Below are 8,335 nucleotides of genomic sequence, written 5' to 3'. Positions count from 1 at the left end.
AAAACTTACATATCTTCATAATTTGTTGCGTGTATTGTCAAAGAAAGTTGACAGACTGGACTGTGGAAGACTCTCAAAACAGAATGTAATTAATATATATGTATATATATATATATATTGTGAGGAGAGCAGAAAAGAATTATCTGTAGTTGCTAAGACCTTATTTTGATCAAAAAAGATTTTTTTGTAACTAAGATATATCTGTAATTTTGCTTTGGCTTGACTCAATCTTACAGGATACTGAAAAATAGTGTGCTATAAAAAAATTAATTTTAAAATTTTTCAAAAACAAATACTATGGATTTTTTAAAGTTATGCCATGATTATGTTGTCTAAGAGGTGTACCCTTCCCCATCCTACTTTTTATAATTTTTAGAGTGGGAGCCCTGCAAATGAGAAAAGGTCACAGAAAAGTCACCAAATTTTGCTTTTGGTATTTAGTAGACACCCTGTAATCCTGCGATTGCAGTTAAACTCTGTTGGTGAATACGGCTGTTAATGTTAGCCTGTAGATGAATAAAAATAGAATCATCATTTTGCTCTATTTCAATCAACAAAACATCCTGTTTGGCAACTAGTGGCCTCAAAGTTTTCATTTAGGTCTTTCATCATGTCACTCAAAATTCTTGTTTTATCACATAATAGAAGAATATCATCAACGTTCAAAATAAGGAAAACTTTCTTTCCCTTCAAAAACACCATGGAATGCACAAGGTTCTGTTGTATTTTGTTGGAAACTGAAGTTTAGTGAGAACTTCCTGTTCTAGAAAATTTCATGTTCCAACATCTGGAAGACTGTTTCAATCCTTATAGGGATTTTCCTAGCTTGCACACAATGTCTTCCTTGACAGAAAAACCCAGAGGAGATATCATGTATGTCTCTTTATCGATATCGCCATGCAAAAGTGATATTTTTATGTCACACTGCAAGATTTTCAACTTCTTTTGAGCAGCAATTGCTAAAATGGTTCTAATGGTGTTATATCTTGATGCTGTAAGAAAGTTTCATTGAGAGAGAGAGAAATCAACTCCTTCCATGTGTGAGAACCCTTTCACACATAGACAAGCTTTGTAACGTTCAATGTTTTCATTGGGTTAGAATTTTATGTTGAATACCCACTTTTTGATCCAATAACATTCTTTCCTTCAGGACATCCCACCAGTGTCATTTTCTGAAGTGTACTTGAGTTCTTGTTGATTGTTTCTTTCTAAATCTTTAGGACTTATGAGAATTCATAGCTTCCTCATATGTGTTTGGGATTTCTATTCCAGCAACATTAGCATCATAACGCCCCAGGGTTATAAAAACTTCCTCTTGGTCTAAGATCATATGATAAAATTTTTTCATCTTCTGAACCCTGTGGTGGCTGTGATCGACTAAGTGTGTTCCCTTCATCTGTCTGTTCTTTTCACACCAGTAGCATTATCTTTAGATTCAGGACTGTTGAAGCAGACTGTTTCTCTTTGAGAAATGACAGCTGGATAAGAATTTTCATTAAATGTGACATTTCTTGACACTGGATCAGTCTATAATTTTTCAAGTTTGCTTCATAACCAAAAACAACTGTCATTTTATTCTTTGTTAGCAGTTTCTTATGTAGTTGGTCAAGCAAGTGCATATAAACTTCTGAACCAAAAGTTATCAGGTGTTTAAGGAATATCTGTCTTTCAGTCTAAAGCTTGTAGTCACAGTGGTGGTCGGCTGAAGTTGGTTTCCTGTGGTTCCAACTTCGAGGCGCAAATGCAAGCCAATCTCCTCATTAAAAAATCTCACCACAGAGAGCAACAGGCCTACAATGATAAATTATTCTATCATTACAATTCACTCATAGTTAGAAAAACTGGCGGCAGATGGCAGCACTACACATAACAAGCATTACACGGAAACAAACTTCACATCACGTTTCACTACATGTACACTCTAACATGTACCAATTCGTTAGAGGTTTCGCAAAGGAATATAGACGAGGTGCATATGTGGTTTAGTAATAGTCTAAAGCTTGTATGGAGTAGATCCAGGTGTTTGATTATTTGGAGCATTTTTAAGAATGTAAACTGCTGTGTTTACTGCCTCGGCTTACAAAAACGATGTCAGTTTCTTGTTATACAGCAGTAGTTCTTAGCCATTTTTTCATCCCGCAACCCCATTGCAATAAAACATGTTCCTGCACTCCCCATTGGATGTGTTTCCTGTTAGAAAATTTTGTTTTTTCATGTAATTAATTACATTAGTTTTATCCATTAATTAATTCCTATAAACTCTTGTGCTTATTATTTAATTTCCTTTTTGGTTATGGTTGATATTTAATTTTGGCTCCTTTTTCTTTTGAAAATTCAAAAACTAAACTGAGAAAAAAGTTAAAATTTTTCGAAATTTGGAAAAACAATTCACGGAATAGTTCTGATTATTAGTGTTCTAATTACTGGTGCATTATTGTTAAATGTTCTTACTTTTATTGATTCCAGCTGGAATAACGATATATATAAATTTTTGTTTGGCACTTGATTAAATTTTTTTACATTTTTCTTGAGTCATGATCACAACAGTATCAAATCTAAGAACCAGCATGCTAATAACACGAGGTAAAAATTTAAACAAACTGCAAAATATTTTAGGTATTAATGATATTTTTTTTCAATCGAAATGGAAACAAATACGATCGCTAATTGAAAAAGAAAATTTTGTAATGCAAATTTTGCATGACACATTTCTGCAAATGAAAGTAAAAAAAAATGAGATGCCAAAATATCTGTAAATTTTTCCATTTTTAAAAAATGTGGATCTAAGTATTTAATACATTTCAATTTTCCTGAATAATCACAGTCAACATGTAATTTTTTTCTCATCTCGCATCCCCAGTTAACCCCTTCATGTACAAGTGATTGGCGATAAATTTGAATAGTCTGTATAAGATGTATCGGGGATAAAAAAATATGGAAGCAAACTCATTTCTATGTACAGTATATACTAGAAGGATTTGTTCTGAGAAAGATGCATTATATATGTGTCTGGAGGGGATACTGTGGAGAATGGGGGGGAAGAGAAAGCTGAGGAGAACCGACACCATTGTTATCTCAGTTTCTCGTTTGATATCACGATGGTGGTGGGAGAACAGAGAGAGAACGCTCACACATATAACTTTGTTTCGTAGGGTTACAATAAACTTTCATGATCAGTAAAAAAGAAATAGTCAGCTGCATTGAATTTATTCCACTGGTGCTTGGATGCAATATTACATCCCTGATTGTAAAGAGGTTAAAAACCATTGACTTTCCATTGTAGTCCTCATATTTCTCTAGGCTATCTCATTTTGCTATGGTATATAAGGCGCAGTCGTATTGAGAAAATCTTTGAAGTTATAGTTTACGTACTCAGTGCCACTATCCACTCCGAGTGCTTTAACTCTTGTTAAGGCATTTTTCAATTTTGAAATGCTCTAATGCATTATGTTTGTGCTTTAAAAATGCATCGGAGACGTAACTACTGAAATTGTCTTTGAAAATTACATTATAACTTACACCACCATTAAGGGATGTTGTCGACATAGGGCCACACTGGCAACTATGGATCAATTTGCCAGGTTTCTCAGATTTGTATGCTCCACGGCTGAAAGATCGTCTGTGTTGTGTTTACCTTATTGGTAACCTTTGCGACAACAAAAAAATCAGTGTTTGAAAAATCAATTTCTTCATTGATGCCTTTGTCACTCAATTCTTTAAGATTAATGTGGCCAACTCTGCTGTGCCACAATTCGAGGCTATCTGTATTAGCAGCATTGGCTTCAAATGGATGTGGTTTGTGTCTTGAAAACATCTGATACAAGTTATTTGACGTGTGCACTACAGTGTTGACAATATCACAATTACAGATTTTGGCAAAATTCTCATCTTTAATTATTTTCTTTCCCTTACTTGTTAAAGTTCCCTCAGAGAATAAGTTCCTCTTCAGGCCATGCACATGTAATACATTTGTCGTCCAACCCATGCACTGTTGATGTATTTTAACAATTTTAACCTCACCCTTTCCCTCGATGGGGAGCTTGGTACTCAGTATGAAAGACATAGCTGGCATCATTGTTAGTACCCAGGTTTTTATATTCTCAACCTTTCTTATCTTTATACTCTGTAGCAAAATGTTCTTTCTTTGGACAGGAATAGTATGTGATGTTAGATCAATTCCTCTTTGGCTTTTAATGGCTCACTGAAGTATTTGTATTATTACGATTTATGAAGAATGCAGACTCATTTTGCTCATTCTTAGATAACCCAGTTTCTTCATCAATGAGCTTGACTGTTAAGTTGGCTATATTTTGCTTGAAGAGTTCCTAGGATTTTTGTTATCAGCGTGACATCACTTATACTTTCACCCAAGGCCATAGCGAGAGGGGGGGACTTGGGGGTCTGGCCCCCTAAAATGTGAGAAAATTACTGAACAAAGGGGAAAAGATATCCAAATCTATTGTTTGACCACTGTAGTCCCCCTCTGAACGACATTTCTGGCTACGGGCCGGCTTTCACCAGAATTCTGGTGATGGCCATCACCAATTTGATGTGTGGCCAAGGTTCTCGATTTTAGTGATGTACTGCACTACAGTATTGCTTGCATCCATTTTAATTTGGTGGAATTTGTCTGATAACAACTTATTGACATTGAATTTCTGCTGAAACACAGAGTACTACTTCTTTAGCATCTCAGCAGAACTGGTGCAGCTTTTGATTAACATGATTTGTTACATGTCTATCGCTGCAGTAATAGCAAAAATCGCACTGCGTCTCCAAGATCAGCTTCAGTATGAGGCTTAGCTTTAGTTTGCAATGAGATGTATACACCTTTTGCCTTCAGGGTGCAAGGTATATATTTGTAATCTCTACTGCGAGTCATTTTCACTGGTGAATTTATTCACTCTGGCCATTGTACTTATAGTGTAGACTTTAGGCTTAACTGCTGGTGTGTTACTGCCATGACTATTGTAGCAACAGATGCTAAATAATAAACAACTTTTAGTTTAAATCTGGGCATGTCCTATGCCCATGTAACCTGCTGTGAAAATGCTAACTAGGACACTTAGAAGTTGATTTCGTTTAATATTTAATAATAATAGTTGCCCCCCCCCCCCCTGCACACACACAGTGACGATTGGTGAACAGTACAATCGGTAGCATGTTACCAGATTCAGAACATGTTATGAACAAACTTCAAACAAGGAAGAATTTCAGTAATTGATATTTTGCATGAACTGTGACCAGGGCCGCAACTAGGGGGAGGGGAGCAGGCAGGTCCCGGGCCAGAAGGGCGCAAATTTTATTCTCAAACCTTTCCTTCAACATTTCAGGGGGAGCGCCAAAATGCGCACTTGCCCCGGGTGACCAAGCATCTAGTTGCAGCCCTGACCGTGATGATATATGCAATGCATTTTTTAAATGATTATTACTTCAGCCAATTTGAAGATAAAAATTGTCTTTGCACAATGTATATTTACCCATTTTATATTTTAAATTTGCTGGCAGCTGTAGCAATTAACTACAACTTTTTTTTTGCAGTGCATCTATGGCTATGATCTCGCTAATTTATAATGTTTCATTTGCATTTTTTTTTTTGGCTTTACCTTGAAGTTTGCAATCTAAATTTTTTTTACTATTGTTTGAATCACAAAGAACGTAGATATTTATAAAGTAAGGATGTAATAATGCATCCAAACCCCAGTGGAATAAATTCTAAAAAGTTCTGTTTTCTTTCCTCTCATCACCGCGAAACTTTGTTGCAACCCTATGGAAAAGAAAATGGTTCTTTTTACCTCCATGATGTACCCTTCTACTATATATATTTAAGAGTGAAAGAGAACTCTATTTCGTACCTACTCTATTTTCTGTAAGTATTATAGATAAGAGTACAGTAGATAAATATCTATATATATATTATGCTGTTTTCCTTTTTTTTTCTAATGTGGTTACCATATTTATTGCCAATTCATCAAACAGATCATCCAAATTTGTCAATCGCTTGTGAGCAAAGTGGTTAAATACATTTATTTTATATGCGGTTTTTCAGGCTTCGCATATCTGCAAAAGTGCATGTTTTTTACATATAATTCATCACTATTTTCCTGGGTGATGTTTATTGCACTGTACACAGGGCTGGAACTTAAAGGGAGGCACAAGACGAGGGTTTTAGTTTCTCTTTTATCCTTACCTATGGAATTAACATTTCCACTACTGTATTCCAGGATAACATCCCTCACATTCAGTGGCTGCAACAGTGAATAATTAGCATGAAGAACATTCTAAAACGAATCACATATCTGAAATAGTCTGTAAAATTCCTATATACACTGGCAGAAAATAAAATCCCAACACCAAGAAGGAGTTGTGCTAGATAAACAAAATTTGGGAGGCGTGTTTGCACATCTGAAAGATGACGCTCATTCAAATTTTACACTCGACGAATAAGAGTGGCGCCATGATCATGCAATTCACGTTTGCTTTGAATACGCGATGTAAACTTCGTGAGAGAGAGTGTTATTTATCATCTGGATTGGACATTGTGAGCTATGTTTGAGTCAAGAATGCCTTTAAGGAGATGAAGGAAGCAGTACCATCAGCTTACAGAGTTTGAATAAGGCCGTGTAATAGGGCTACGAGAAGGTGGATTTTCTCTCCACGATATTGCGGAAAGACTTGGCAGGGATGTATCCACTGTGCATAATTGTTGGCAGCAGTGGTCACGGGTAGACACTATCTCAAGAAGACCGGGATCCTTCCGCACACAGACCACTACTGAGAGGGAAGACCACTGTATTCGTCGCATTGCTGTGGCGTATCAACTGCATCTACAGCAGAAATTAGAGCTTCTGTTGTCCCCAGAGTGGCACATCGAACTGTAACATATCGATAACTTGAGGGACAGCTTCGAGCCAGACAGCCTGTAGCATTCATTCCACTAACTCCAAATCCCTGCCATCTGCGATGCCAGTGGTATGAAATTAGAGCTCATTGGAGGGTGGATCTGTTGTGTTCTCAGATGAGAGCTGTTTCTGTTTTGATGATAGTGATGGTTGTACGTTGGTAAGGTGGTGGCTAGGTGAGCGTGTGGAACCAAGCTGTCTGCGGCGTAGACACACTGGACCTACACCAGGAGTTATGACAGCAGGAGCACTGTCAGTTATTTCTATCACCTTGACTACAAATTTATACATCAGCCTGGTGATTGAACCGGTTGTGCTACCATTCATGAGCAGTATTCCAGGGGGTGTTTTTCAACAGGATAACATTCGTCCTCATACCGCTGCTGTCACCCAATGTGCTCAACAGTGTCGACATGCGAGATCACCAGATCTTTCTCCCATCAAGCACATATAGGATATTATTGGAAGACAAATCCAGCGTCATCCACAACCAGCATTAACCGTTGCTGATTTGACTGACCAAGTGCAACAGGCATTGAACTTCATCCCACAAAATGACATACGGCACCTGTATGACACAATGCATGCACGTTTGCATTCACAACCGTGGCGACTACAGTGGTTATTAATGCACTACCATTTCACATTTGAAATGCATTTTCTCACACTTACTTTAACCTGTGACCTTGAAACTTTAATCAAATGTTACCTAGACAATTGCTTTGCCTAAATTTCATTCCTCAAAAGTAATTTCTTCTTGGTGTTGCGATTTTATTTTCCATCAGTGTATAAGCTTGATGGCTAACCTGTGAGACTATCTATCTTGAACCAAGCGTCAAACACAAGGGATGACATGCATCAACATAATTTGTTTTACCTATTAAGTCAGCCAAGCAACATGTGAATTGGCGCTCTATTATGAAACTTATCAGCAGTTAAAAGGGTGAATTTCACACCCCTTATATAGGCCGGTATTACACTGTAAAAGTTTGATAAAATTCCTTTTATACAACTTGCAAAATCTAACAAATAAGGTCATTGGTTACATTCTAGAAAATGCAACCGGTGACCTTATTGGCTGCATTTTTCAAGTTTTATAAAAGGACTTTTACAAAACTTTTATAGTGTAATACCGGCCTTACTGTGGCTGAACATTGATGTCTCGAATTCAGAAGCTCATTCAGTGTATAGCAGCCTTAATTTGAAGTAACAAATGCTCAGGAAGCCATTACATAATATTAGTTCCTTGAACCCAATATAACAAATTTTCCGCCAGTGAAGGATATCTATATAAAGCATTAATATTTGAAGCTATTGCATTTAAATGTTTCATGGGTACTTACTAAGATTTGATTTATTTTGTGACAAAAAAATATATATTTTGAATACTTCAACTTGTATTCTTTTTTAGGCTGTTGAAATGAGTTTTGAAG

The sequence above is a fragment of the Pholcus phalangioides genome, unplaced genomic scaffold (assembly GCF_987345545.1).
Source record: "Pholcus phalangioides strain wild (caught in Gottingen) unplaced genomic scaffold, Ppha-v1.0 ptg000011l_1, whole genome shotgun sequence".
Taxonomy (NCBI): Eukaryota; Metazoa; Arthropoda; class Arachnida; order Araneae; family Pholcidae; genus Pholcus; species Pholcus phalangioides.
The sequence above is the reverse complement of the archived record's forward strand: the minus strand, read 5'-3'. Positions refer to the sequence as shown.